Source organism: Rana temporaria, chromosome 1 (genome assembly GCF_905171775.1).
Source record: "Rana temporaria chromosome 1, aRanTem1.1, whole genome shotgun sequence".
NCBI classification, from domain to species: Eukaryota; Metazoa; Chordata; class Amphibia; order Anura; family Ranidae; genus Rana; species Rana temporaria.
Window position 1 is genome coordinate 350399741 of NC_053489.1, and position 14507 is coordinate 350414247.

At 46.7% G+C, this 14507-nt stretch overlaps 1 protein-coding gene across 3 annotated transcripts in view; it reads right to left on the reverse strand.

Annotated features, from left to right (window-relative positions):
* NCAN (neurocan) overlaps window positions 1-14507 on the reverse strand; it is a 289797-nt gene that overhangs the window by 170345 nt on the left and 104945 nt on the right. The window lies entirely within an intron of this gene.

The window sequence follows — 14507 nt, forward strand, 5'->3', positions numbered from 1 at the left end:
AATTATATCAAATCAGATACATTTGAATTTGAACTGACTAATTTGCTTATATTTGGTCATAATTATTTCTCAATCAGTTTCTAATGCTTTTTCCAATAAATCCTCTTTAGCTAATTCTCTGAGCAATTCTGCTTGACTGCTTTTTTTAAACTGTTCCCAAGATCATCTGTTATCTTTATTATTATTTTCCTTTTTTTCATTATTTGTCTTTCAACTGATCCTAATATAAATGTATATAACAGGTTTTGTCATTCCAGATGTTTTGGTCTTATTCTTTTATTTCCTCTACAGTTAAGCAGTAGCTACTATATTCAACAGTAAATCCCATTGTTAGCTACTTTATTCAGGGTTAGGCTTTTATGCTACATCACCAAGTTATTTCCATTCATTATTATTCTTACTTAATTTTCATCTTTAAAAGATGTCTCTGCACTACTCCTTGTTATACTAATTATCCGTATGAACACTTTTAAAATGATAAAACTGGTGACTCGCTTCCATTAACTTTCTAGGTCTCTAACATAATGAGATCCACTTTGAATAATGTGATGAAGAATGGTGTAGGTGGAAACATGTATTGTTTTATTGTAATCTAAGTATTCAACAGCTTAAAATAACTTAATTCTTTGGCCATATTCTTCTTTAACCACAGCCCTCTATAAATCAACGCTCATCTAATAATTCACAGTCTTTCTAAGCCAACTACTATGCGGCATAAATAGGTTAGGCCTAGTGTTTGTTTTCTGTCTCTACAAATGAATCAAAGGTAGGGGAAAAACTACTGAGTCAGTTGGCTAATCACCAAAAACCAAAGAAAGACCCACCATTGTGCCTTGCCACTCTCATGATTTTTTTTTAGGGTTGTACTATTTGGAGATTTAGACATCATATGCCAACTTGCAGCAAATTTATTGCAATGACTTGTTTTAAAAAAAAAGCTACCCATAATCAGGGTAGTGGTGTACCACTGCCATGAATTTTAGAGGGCTAGCAACCATCTAAGTAGTAGGTTTTTCTGTACTCATATTACGAGGAGTTTTTAATAGAAGATAATTGCATGTTCCCATGGGCTTCTGCTATACATCATCTTGAATAATGATACATAATTCTAAAATGACTCCCATTCCTACCATCATCCAGTGAGGGCACGGCTACTTTCAACCCGACTATTACACCTATTTCTTTATTGTACATCACAGGACACAGAGCAACACAGTAATTACTGTATGGGTTATACGCACACCTTCAGGTGATGGACGCTGGCATGATCAAGACAGGAAGTCCTCCCCCCTATATAACCCCTCCCATACCGGGAGTACCTCCGTTTTTTCACCAGTGCCTAAGGTTTTTGTCACGGTTAATACTTTGCTGTTTAATTCACCTATATGACAACAATAAAGCAACTCTGTTTTGTTAAAAAAAAGAATGCTCCATTTATGGCCTGGTCAGGATCTAAGAGCTAAGCTATCAGATCCATTTAAAAAGTCTATAAACAAAGACAAAAGTAGATGGTACCCGAGCCTCGGTACGGAAGAACGAACTTTTGCTTGTAATGCTTCTCTTAGGAGAGCTGGGCCCTGGGATCCAGCGCCTTGGTCACATTGCTATACCACAGGTTTTTGCTGGCAGGGGGCTATACAGGTCCAAGGCAGTGGACCCTACATTTAGAGGGGACCCCATCCTTGAAGGTCTGGCATAGCACCAACCCACCGTAATGGGTGAAGATTGGGTCACTGTGATATTCCAGTTTGTACCCTGCGGCGAGAAGGGTAAGAAGAACCTGGGTCTTCTTTTTGCATTAAAAAGAAGATGTCTTGCCTGTTTTGTCCACTAGAGGATGTACAGCTATAACATACCTGTGTGTTGACAGCCACACTATAAACCTTTGGGTATCAGCAGCCTCTTGTTGTATACGTTTTCTGCTCCCCTGTTGTCAGCTAACCAAATGGGGGGGGGGCGCTGCATTGTCAGTATGGCTATGGACGCCAATGTAGGCACGTTTTTATTTTTCACTGACACCAATGCTTAGTGCGCTCAGCAGGCACCCTCCTCCTCCTCGTCCTCCCTCCCTCCGTGACTCCTGTTGTGGACGCCATGCGCGCGCTAGAGCTTCTCTCTTCTATAACAGAGGTGATGTCACGAGTAGGGGCTGGACTCAGCACTGCCAAAGTGCACGTGTTTTCGGCGTGCACGCATCTACAGGCACCGGCGCGCGCTAGCAGGCTTGCTTTAAAAGTACAACTGCTACGAGTAAAACGGTGGTTGATGGTGGGACACAGATAAGCTATCCGAGGGCATGTAGGCTGTGTGCTGGCTACAGGCATTGTCAAGACTCATTTATTTAAACATCTGGCTGTTGCTATTGAAAGCGGGCACTACGCTAAAGTTAGTGGGGAATGGGAGAGTTATTTTGCTCCCATTTGCAATTTGCTAAATTGGGGCTGCTGTCTTTTCAGAACTGTCCTGTGGGTCAGTCTGCGTTCCAGGCGTGCGATCCCACCCCTGGGCGACAGTTGGTGCTAGAGGGGTTCTGGCAGAGCCACTTTTCCCCAGCAGCCAATTAGAGGAGTTTTTCCCTCGCTGGGCATGCTGGGGAGGGGTATACTTGGGACCTACACCATTGATTTGGGTTCTTCTTCTTCTTCACGGGGTCCCGGTTCCAGGTGCGTTATCCACGGCCCCCGCCGGCATGCCCCACCTGGCCAAATTTGCAGGCTACACAGAACCTCATCCGGAGGTAAAATGGGACTCCAGTGACTTACTGGGTCCCCAGTTCTATTGAGAGGATCCCAGGCTGTGTGCAGTTCGATTGGGGGGTCGGCTTGAGGAGAACCCAGAGGCAGGTTGTCCAACAGGGCTTGAACGAACCAATCGGGGATCTGGTGACCGAAATGCTGACAGGTATGCTTTGCTGTCATCCGGTGACCTATGCTAAAACTTACTGGGAGGATTCGCTCCAATCATCCATCTAGTTCGCTTAAAGTAATAGGCCTGTGGCAGAGGCCCTAGAGCCAGGCCTGTGAGAGAGACCTGTTCCTCTCAGTGAATCTAAAGTGACACCTCGGCTGCCAGGCTTACGATAGGGGCCTGTCCAGGGGCACTTCACCCACTCTGGCTAGAGTGGCGACGAATCACACTCTGATACTACTGAGAGCAGGACTGCTTGGTTCATATCCAGGCCTGATACTGCAAGGTTCTCTTCTTTTCCTTCATCAACCTTTTCTTCCTATTTGATGTTGATGTTGGCCATGTTGGCCTGGAAATAAAGCATTGGAAAACCCTTTATTCATTGTCTGGACCTTCGCTCACTATCCTGTTTCTCCAACTGCACTTCTATACCACATTAAGGTAACTTAATATGCTGATCCCAAAACAAACCAGCCGCTCCTGCGGGTGTAGCGCTACAGATGTGTATATCATTACCTCTAATTTGTGCTTAGGACTATGTATTCCCATAAGAGCGTAACAAGAACAGGGAGAAGGGGCACAAGTGCACTGCAGTCGGGTCCTGGGAATCCTAGCCATGCCCCCACTGTGTCACCCTCCGCTGAGAGACATGGAGTGGCTGACCAAACTGAGCCAGCAGACATGTCAGGTATTGTGGCTACCTCCAACATTCCAGCCTCTGCGTATGTCACAAAATTTGACTTGGCTACGGCTTTGGCTGGTTTAGAGGGAAAAATAGCTAGTCTGTTCGCAGCCTCTTCCCAGCCTGGGAAGAAACACAACAGTTCCCCTTCTCCTATCCTGGATCCATTATATACAGATCTGGAGTTGACAGGCGATTCAGGGGCACATTTTGAGGACCCTGCAGGAGAACAGGAGGACAGTTCCTCTTTAGAGGACTCAGTCCCAGAGGAAGCCTTGGCATCTTCACAGGCTCAAAGATTATTAGTCCAATCCCTCAACGAGATGGTGCGTTTTGGATATAAGCCATCCCTTGCTGAGATGGCTGAAGCACCCTTTTCTTCTCTGGGTTCTCTAAAACCTCCACAGGGGTCGCACGCTTTTCCTATGCATCCATTGCTGGAACAGCTCATTTATGCTGACTGGGATGATCCAGACAGGCATTTCATTCCTCCTAAGAGATTTTCTCAACTCTATACTATGGAGGAGAAGTTATCTATGAGGTGAAAAGCTCCGGCAGTGCATGCTGCGGGCTATTATCTGAATAAAAGTCTTTTTTGTCCGGTGGACAATGTTCAGGTGTTTAAGGATCCAGCAGATAAAAGGCTGGAGTCATTGCTTAAAGCCTCATTTTCTATGGCTGGTGCTGTTGCCCAGCCTGCAGTCGCAGCAATTAGCATCAGTCAATCTCTTAGAGACAAGGTGAAACAGGTCATTAAAGGGGAAGTGGTTCCAGACCTAGCACATTTGCCTAAGGCTCTTTGTTTTGCGGTAGACGCTATTAAGGACTCTATCCATCAGACGTCCGCCTGGCCCTCATGTTAGTCCTCTGGCTTAAAGGGGTTGTAACGGAATTTTTTTTTTTCATAATAGGCATCCTTTACCTGCAGACATGCCTCTTTTCACTTCCTCATTGTTCGTCTTTGCTCAGAAGTTGCTCTATTTCTTCTCTGTTCTGTTCACTTCCTGCTTGTCTGATTTTTACTCACCACCGTGAAGGGAGGCTTTGCTGCGGTGGTCAGTGACGTGCTCGCCCCCTCCTGGGAACTACATCTGTGCAGCAGGACGCTCTCTACGTGTTAGAGACTTCACAAAGGTGTGAATTCCTGGGCGTGCCTCAATTCATACTGGGAAATGTAGTTCTTACATTAACGAGCGCCGTAAACCAGGAAGTGAATGAGAAAACAGAAATTAGAACGCCGGAGGTGATATAGATGAAGGAATTTAATAGGTATTTACTCATTTTTTAACAGAATCATTACACTATTCTGTCTGCCTACCTTAACCACTTCCCGCCCGGCCTATGGCCGATTTACGTCCGGGAAGTGGTTATGAAATCCTGACAGGACGTTCCAGAACGTCCTGCAGGATTTCATGCCGCGCGCGCCCGTGGGGGCGCGCATCGCGGCGATCGGTGATGCGGGGTGTCAGTCTGACACCCTGCATCTCCGATCTCGGTAAAGAGCCTCCGGCGGAGGCTCTTTACCACGTGATCAGCCGTGTCCAATGACGGCTGATCACGATGTAAACAGGAAGAGCCGCCGATGGCTCTTCCTCACTCGCGTCTGACAGACGCGAGTAGAGGATAGCCGATCTGCGGCTCTCCTGACAGGGGGGGGTTAGCGCTGATTGTTTATCAGCGCAGCCCCCCCTCGGATCGCCACACTGGACCACCAGGGATGCCCACCCTGGAGCACCAGGGTGGACAAAAAAATAAAAAAAAGCCAAAAAAAAAAAAAAAAAGTCTAAAAAAAAAAAAAAAAAACCATAAAGAAAAAAGATGCCAGTCAGTGCCCACAAATGGGCACTGACTGGCAACAATCAGTGCTGCCACCCCAGTGTCCATCAGCGCCACCCCAGTGTCCATCAGCGCCACCCCAGTGTCCATCAGTGCCACCCCACAGTGCCCATCCATGCCCAGTGCGCACCTAGCAGTGCCCATCTGTGCCACCCATAAGTGCCCATCTGTGCCACCCATAAGTGCCCATCTGTGCCGCCCATGAGTGCCCATCTGTGCCGCCTATGAGTGCCCAGTGCCGCCCATGAGTGCCCATCAGTGCCGCCTATGTGTGCCCATCAGTGCCGCCTACGTGTGCCCATCAGTGCCGCCTACGTGTGCCCATCAGTGCCGCCTATGTGTGCCCATCAGTGCCGCCTATGTGTGCCCATCAGTGCCGCCTATGTGTGCCCATCAGTGTCGCATACCAGCGCCGCCAATCAGTGCCACCTCATCTGTGCCCGTCAGTACTACCTCATCGATGTCCATCAGTGCCATCTCATCGGTGCCCATTAGTGTCGCCATATCAGTGCCCGTAATTGAAAGAGAAAACTTAACAAAAAAATTAACAGAAAAAAATAAAAACGTAATTTTTTTTCCAAATTTTCAGCCTTTTTTTAGTTGTTGCGCAAAAAAAAAAAATCGCAGAGGTGATCAAATACCACCAAAAGAAAGCTCTATTTGTGGGGAAAAAAGGACGCCAATTTTGTTTGGGTACAGTGTAGCATGACCGCGCAATTGCCATTCAAAGTGCGACAGTGCTGAAAGCTGAAAATTGGCTTGGGCGGGAAGCTGCGTAAGTACCTGGTATGGAAGTGGTTAAAGACATTAATTTTAGGCAAATTTTTTTTTTCCTTTACAACTCCTGGTCAGCAGAATTACCTTGTAAGAGGCTGCTGACTGGGTTCCCTTTTCATAGGGAACGACTTTTTGGGGATGACTGAGATAAGTACATTCAGAAAATCTCAGGTGGAAAAAGTACCCTTCTTCCAGTTAAAAGAAGGAGTAGGCGTCCTTCATTTAAAGGTTCAGCTTCTCCATCTCCTGGGGCAACAGCCTCCAGGCAGTCTCGACGGCCTACGCCGTCAGCCCCAAGGGGAAGACCTCAGAACCAAGCTCAGGGCAAGAAAAAGTCCTGGGGGCAAAAGTCTGCAAAGCAGAGCCCCAAGGGCTCCCTATGAAGGGGCGCCCCCGCTCGATCGAGTGGGGGGGGGGGAGGCTTCGGCAGTTCGCAGAAGTCTAGCAGGAGGAAATCCAGGAAAGGTGGGTTATGTCCACAATATCTTTAGGATACAAACTAGAGTTTCAAAGGTTTCCTCCACCTCGTTTTCCTAAGATCGAGCATTCCCAAAGATCCTATAAAGAAGGGATCTTTATTCCAGGCACTAGACCATCTGCTGTCTCGGGGGGTGATCATAGAGACTCCCTTGGAAGAGCAGGGAAGGGGGTTTATTCAAATCTCTTCACAGTGCCAAAGCCAAACAGGGATGTCAGACCTATTCTAGATCTCAAAGGTCTGAACCAATTTCTAAACATCCGCTCATTTCGAATGGAATCAATCCGGTCAGAGGTAGCCACCCTTCAGGGAGGAGAACTCCTAACATCCATAGACATCAAGGATGCGTATCTCCATATCCCAATATTCCCCGCTCATCAGAAATTTCTGTGGTTTGCAATATAACAGTGGCATTTTCAGTTTGCGGCCTTGCCCTTCGGGCTGACCACTGCACCAAGGGTGTTCACAAAGGTCTTAGGACCACTTTTGGCAAGACTCAGGGTCAGGGTATAGCCGTAGTGGCATACTTGGATGACCTGTTACTGATGGATCAGTCCATAGCAGTGCTAGACCAGAGTTTCGTCTGCACGGTCAGTTACCTAGAACGTCTACGCTGGATTCTCAACCTAGAAAAGTCTTCCTTACAGCCAGCAAAAAGTCTGGAATATCTAGGTCTGCTTATAGATACATCCCACAGAAGGGTGTTCCTACCCCAGGCAAAGGTCTGCGCTATAAGAGAACTGGTTCATGTGTTCAGGGCAAAGCAGAGTCCCTCCATTCGCCTTTGCATGAGGTTGTTAGGGAAAATGGTAGCCATTCGAGGCGGTTCCCTATGCTTCCATTCAAGGCAGTTGAAAGACCATATCCTGTCTGTTTGGAGCAGGGAAGGTCAGGATCTGGATTGTCCAATGAGCCTGACTCCAAGCGTACACCAGAGCCTCAATTGGTGGTTGTGTATGCTCAGTTCCATGCAAGGCAGTTGCAAGACCGTATACTGTCTGTTTGGAGCAGGGAAGGTCAGGATCTGGATTGTCCAATGAGCCTGACTCCAAGCGTACACCAGATTTTCAATTGGTGGTGGCTGGCAGGGAATTTACAGAAGAGGAAAACCTTCATACCAGTGATTTGAAGGATAGTAACGACCGACAACAGCCTTTTGAGATGGGGAGCAGTCCTGGGAGGAAAATACCATCCAGGGAAGATGGTCGGAATCCAAAAAATCCTTGCTCATTAATGTTCTAGAAATTAGGGCTTGGACAAACGGGTTGAGGGGCTATCCTGTCATGATTTAGTCCGACAATGCCACAGCAGTGGCCTATATCAATCACCAAGGCAGCACCAAAAGCACCACGGCCCAGAAAGACATAAACCATATTCTATCCTGGGCGAAGAAGCATGTACATTGCCTTTCTGCTATATTCATCCCAGAGTGGAAAATTGGCAGTCAGTCACCAACAGCTGCTTCCAGGGGAATGGTCTCTGCACCCTGAGGTCTTTTCGACCATATGTAAAAAATGGGGGTACCCCGGACGTAGACCTATTAGCGTCCAGATTCAACAGAAAGTTGGATAAGTTTGTGTTAAGGACAAGGGATACGCTTGCATACGGGATGGATGCCTTGGTAATTTCCTGGGAGCAGTTCTCTCTGATTTATGCATTTCCTCCAGTACAATTGCTTCCACGTCTTCTGCGCAGGATCAAGGGCGAACAGAAGATGGTAATCCTAGTTGCTCCAGCATGGCCCGGGACATCCTGGTATGCGGAGATCGTGAGGATGGCAGTAAAAGGTATATTCCACCGTGCCTTACAAACGCTAAGTTTGACAGCTTGGCTGTTGAAACCCTCGTTTTAAAGGAACCGGGACTTTCAGGCTCATTACTAACTACCCTGTTGAATGCTACAAAGACGGCCTCCAGAGCTATGTATTATAGGGTCTGGAAGTCCTATGTGGCTTGGTGTGAAGACAAGGACTGGCATCCTCGCAAGTATGACCTAGGAAGGGTTATCGCCTTCCTACAGTTAGGAGTAGAGATGAAGCTAGCCTTGAGCAATATCAAAAGGTCAGATCTCTGCCTTATCTGTTTTTTTCCAAAGGCTGCTTGCCTTACATTCCCTGGTTTGGGCCTTTATTCAGGGGGTGACACGGATAAATCCCCCAGTTAGGTCACCTCTGTGTCCATTGGATTTAAATCTAGTCCTGTCGGTTCTCCAGGAACCCCCCTTTGAACCAATGGAGGAAGCTCCATTTCTTCTTGTGACTAAGAAATTAGGGCCAGATTCACAGAAGAGATACGACGGCGTTTCTCTGAAACGCCGTCGTATCTCTCAGAGTATCTATGCGACTGATTCATAGAATCAGTTACGCATAGATAGCCCTTAGATCCGACAGGTGTAATTACACCGTCGGATCTTAGGATGCAGTACCTCGGCCGCCGCTGGGTGGAGTTTGCGTTGTTTTCCAGTGTCAGGTATGCAAATTAGCAGTTACGGCGATCCACGATGGTTTTCGCGTTCGTTACGTCAGCGCAAGTCTTAGTTTCCCGTCGCAAAGTTAAGCAATCTTTTTCATTGCTTAACTTTACAGCAGCCATGTTAAAGTATGGCCGTTGTTCCGGCGTCAATTTTGATTATTATTTTTTTCGGCGTAAGTACGTTACGCATGTTGCGCCGCCATAATTTCGCGCAAAGCACGTCGGGAAAATTGCGAACAGAGCATGCGCAGAATGTCCGGCGCGGGAGCGCGCCTAATTTAAATGGTACACGCCCCATTTGAATTGTGCGGGCTTGCGCCGGACGTGTTTACGATACACCGCCGCAAGTTTACAGGTAAGTGCTTTGTGGATCGGGCACTAACACTGAAAACTTGCGGCGGTGTAACGTAAGCGGGTTACGTTGCGCCGCCGCAATTGTACCTGAATCTGGCCCTTAGTTTTTCTAGTGGCAGTCACCTCCGCAAGGAGGGTTTCTGAAATGGCAGCGTTTTTTTTGTAAAGAGCCATTCTTGGTGGTTCATAAGGACAGGGTGGTGTTACACCCTTGTCCGTCTTTTTTATCAAAGGTAGTGTCTGGTTTTCATTTGAACCAGGATATTTCATTACCTTTGTTTCCAGAGCCATGTTCTGCAGAGGAAGAATTCTGGCACTCTCTAGATCTAGTGAGGGTGGTCAATTTCTATCTGAAGGCTACTGCCCAGTTTCGAAAATCCTATGAATTTCCCTTCATTAGGGCAGCTAAAACATCACCTTGTCTTGTGGACTTCCATTTTAATACCCACAAAGAACCTTCTGGTGATCAAACAGCTACCTCTCTTGTTACATTTTGAAAAAAACTGTGTTGCGTCACCAGATTTTTTTTGACATCCAGTTTCTCCTTCATATTTGTATCTAAGATTGTTATTGTTAACCCATAACATTATAGCAACTGATTATCTATCTTCTATTAATTGTTGCACAAGGTTTCAGCATATCACTTGAAGCAGTTTGCCTTTTAAAGCAAACATCTGTTTTGCCAATTCAGAGCAAAGCAAAATGTTTACTTTAAACACTCACTCCCCCCATTCCCAGTGGTATACTGTATATAGGGTGACCACATTTCCAAAGTGCCATTCAGGGACACACCCCCTCTCTCACCTTTCCCCCCAAAAAGATGGGGGGGCACGGAGGGAAATGTAGTCTCAGGGGTTAATGGGGAATTTATCGGCGGGTTATTTGTCAGGTGAATGTGCCACTTGCCACCAGATGCAGTGCCGCTTGCCACCCATAGTCTGCCACCAGATACAGTACTGCTTTCACTCCCTCTGCATGAGCCACTTGCATAGGAGGAAAGGAGTGGAGTCACTATCTAGAGAGTGAAGATCACACCAGTCCCTGCTGCTTGCCGCTGGGTGCCGGAGAAGGAGGAGGTGCCGAGGTAGGTGGGGACAGCAGTGCTGCACTAGGCGCCGGCCTCGCTCCAGGTCTCACTGTCTGAGAGTAAATTGTCACTGGTTGCAAGATGGCCTTAGCAACCCGTTCCGGAAATAGTAGTTAGTAGGGGGGGTGGCTGTGTCCTCTATTTCATTCCGGGACATTGTATTGTCCCGGAATGAAGGTCCCTGGGACCCGGGACAGACATGTCAATTGCGGGACAGTCCCGGGCAATCCGGGACATGTGGGCACCCTAACTGTATATACTGTACATTTTGCCATGTGATAGCAATGGGAAGTCACATGGGAGTCCAAAGTCTAGTGTAAGCTATGACTCCGTTGGCATAAAGCTTACATAGGGCTTTGTTTTCATTCCAAGTGGCTGCATTATGTGAACCGGTTGCTTTGTTCTGCATAGCAATGCACAAATAAACTATAAGGCCTTATAGAAAAAGCCTGCGTATAATTTTCAAGCAGTATGCATGGTAATTAAAGTGCTGCCTACTAGATTGGTTTCACTCGGGAATTACATCTTTATAAGAATATTGTCTGTAGCACTTCTTTGGAATCAGAGAAATGCCAACCTAGCGTTGGAACAAGTACCTTTAGTCTAATGGAACCCTGCGGCAGGTGAAAAATAAAGGACATTGGCTACCAATAATATCTTTCACATGCTCTACACTTAAAGCGGTTGTAAACCGCATAAACTTTTTTTTTTTTCCCCCAAACCTGCAATGCAAAAGGCATAATAGGCTAGTATGCACCGCATACTAGCCTATTATGAAATACTTACCTCGGAACGAGGTGTGTACCACTTACCTGGTCCACGCCGAGCAGGATGTCATCTTGCTCCGGCGTGTCTTCCGGGTATCGCCGCTCCAGCGCTGTGATTGGCTGGAGCGGCGATGACGTCACTCCCGCGCGTGCGCGCGGGAGATTTAAAATCGGCAGGGTCCGGCGATGCCGGTCCTTCAGCCGTGGAGTCCCCCCTGCGCATGCGCCGCCCGCATTGCGGGGGTAATATCTCCTAAACCGTGCAGGTTTAGGAGATATTCTCCTTACCTACAGGTAAGCCTTGTTGTAGGCTTACCTGTAGGTAAAAGTCCAAATAGTGGGTTTACAACCACTTTAAAGTATATACAGGATTACTTAACAGACAGAAATGGATTAGTCATCACTTTTTTTTACTTCGGAACAGGAATGTTTGTAACACTTTCAGCAAGTCATTGGCAGACAATGCCAGGAGGGGACCTAACTATTCCCTTCCCTTTATATTGCTTTCTTGTTTTGAGGCAACTAGGTTGTTGAAGCTCAGAGAGTAGCCCAGGACAGGAACACCTTCACATTAGTTCAAGTGTACCATAAGTATAGCCAAAAATTTTTTTTAAGTTTCAAATAACACGGGAATCGGTTAAGCATCTGTCCGATGTGGAGATGGGACCCCGTGTCACAGGTGCATATGAAAAGTGTATGCCTAAGTTTGGCAGGCATGCTAATCACACACCTGTGAACTGGGTTCATAAACATCCCAGGAATAGAGCTCAGTGCTCATCCTTGGTGACAGCTCTGCCCGGCAGACAGGAGTTCTGTCCTAGGAGTCCAATGGGAGCCATTGCAGCACAAGGCTGTGCCTCCATTGTGGGGACACTCATTGTTTAGTGTTAGGACCACAGATTACAGGGTGCCTTGGCGCGGCTCTGTGGCTCACGCATGCGTTTGCAAATGCGTGCAGACAGAACCGCTGTTTTCAACGCATACTGTTAGACAGGTTAATTGGCTGTTCTGCGAGCTGGTCGGTAAGTAGGCTTGGTTTTTCCCTGGGCATTCCCCCGGTTTTGTTGTTATCTGCTTTAGCCTTCCAATGCTACTTACTGCTATGGCCAGCTATAGATGGGGCGGTGGACATGTTTATGTTTCACCTGTGGTGCTTGTTTTGGTCCAGCAGCGCACCAACACCTTTGCAGCCATTGTGCTACATGCTCGGTGTTTGGTGTGCTCCTGCACCTTTAAGGAGGGGTGGCTGCCCTTCAGTCCACCTGTCCTCATCTATCCATTAGAATGCATGTGCCTCCATTGTGGGGACACTTATTGTTTAGTGTTAGGACCACAGATTACAGGGTGGCTTGTCGCGGCTCTGTGGCTCACGCATGCGTTTGCAAATGCGTGCGGACAAAACCCCTGTTTTTAACGCATACTGTTAGACAGGTTAATTGGCTGTTCTGCGAGCTGGTCGGTAAGTAGGCTTGGTTTTTCCCTGGGCATTCCCCAGGTTTTGTTGTTGTTAGCTGCAAGCACATAGGTGCTGAGAGTCAAGTCTGGGGGAGACAGACCAAAGCCTAAGGTGTAAGGCCTGAGCAGCAGAGCTGCGTTTTTAGCCAGAAAGGCTGAATGCTGTTTGTTATGAAGCAAGACTGTAATGCTGAATACCCCTGCATAGGAAATCTGCTGTTTATTTTTGAACTTTCTTTTGAATAAAATTGGGCTGCCGTGCCCTTGAAAATGCAGTCGGGACTGATACGATTTCTTCAATTCGCATGCACCACTACGGCTTAATCACACCGACATCTTACACCGGGTATTGTTTTTGCTGCCACTTCCTGCTTTGGAGACCCAACAGACAATGAGATGAATTCACATTTTAGATAACTGTCACCATAAGGGCTCATGCACACTGCAGCTCAAATAACATTGCTTTTACAGGCATTTGAGCTTTTTTTTCAGCTTGAAGAAGCTTGTGCTTTCTTGTGCTCTTTTGTACATATTTTATGGAGCTTCTTTTAGCTTTTTTGAGCATAAGCATTTTTTTTTTCACAAACCTTCCCCTCAGCTAATTTTCCATTTTTTTGTGTGTTTTCAGGCTTCTTTGAGCCTTTTCACGCTTTTTCATACTTTTTCTGGTGTTTTTGGGCACTTAGGCTTTTCTGCTCGAAAACTCCTCTCAAAAACGCAAGTTTGGTGGGGCTTTTCTTCTGCCTGTAAAGCACATGCCTGTAAAATGCTGAAAAAGCCATAGTGTGCATGGACACACTAGCTACTATGGAGAAAAAAATTAGAGCTCAAAAAAGCGCAAAAGCCTATAGGAGCAGCTTCTTTGAGCTGCAGTGTGCATTAGCCCCAACACTTGTTTCCGGTGGAAGAGTTTCCCTCATCTCTTGCTTCAATGACAACTCTATATTGCTTTCTTGTTTTGAAGCAACTTGCTTATTGTAGCTCAAAGAGTAGCCCAGGACACGAGCATCTTCACATTAGTTCAAGTGTATCATAAGTATAGCCCAAACATTTTTTACATTTTGAATAAGGTGAGAATTGGTTAAGCCTCATTGTTTTTGCTGCCACTTCCTGCTTTGGAGACCCAACAGACAGTGAGGAGAATTCCATTCTTAGAGAATTGTCACCATAACACTTGTCCCGAGTGATTTTTCCTCATCTCTTACATCAATAACAGCTATAAAATGAAGGATCTTCCCCAAACCAAATATTTTAGAAAGTTGTTTAAGAACAGTAGATTCTATATCAGTACCCGTGTTGTGTATCAGGAGGACAAGCAGACAAAGACAAGCCAATATATGTAAAGCACTACATACAGATCATAGGTGTGCGCAGCCTCTTGCATTAGGGTGTGCACCCCAAAGCTCAAACACATATGCATTTGACATATTTGCCGGCCTCTTTCCCGCTCTCCATCCTGAAACAATGGGAGGAAGGGGGAGCATGGGGGACCCGGGCAACAGAGGGAAGAGGAACAGGGAAAGAAGGGGTAGCGGGGGTGGCATATATTGGTACCAAACCCCTATATTTTCCTCCTGTGGCAGCTGAATGTTGACAAAAGGAGAAGCCTACTTTCAGCTGCTGCAGGAGGAAAATACAGATCGGTTCCACTAAATTCCACCCCCGCCGCCTCTCCTGTCCAGGTTCTGAGGAC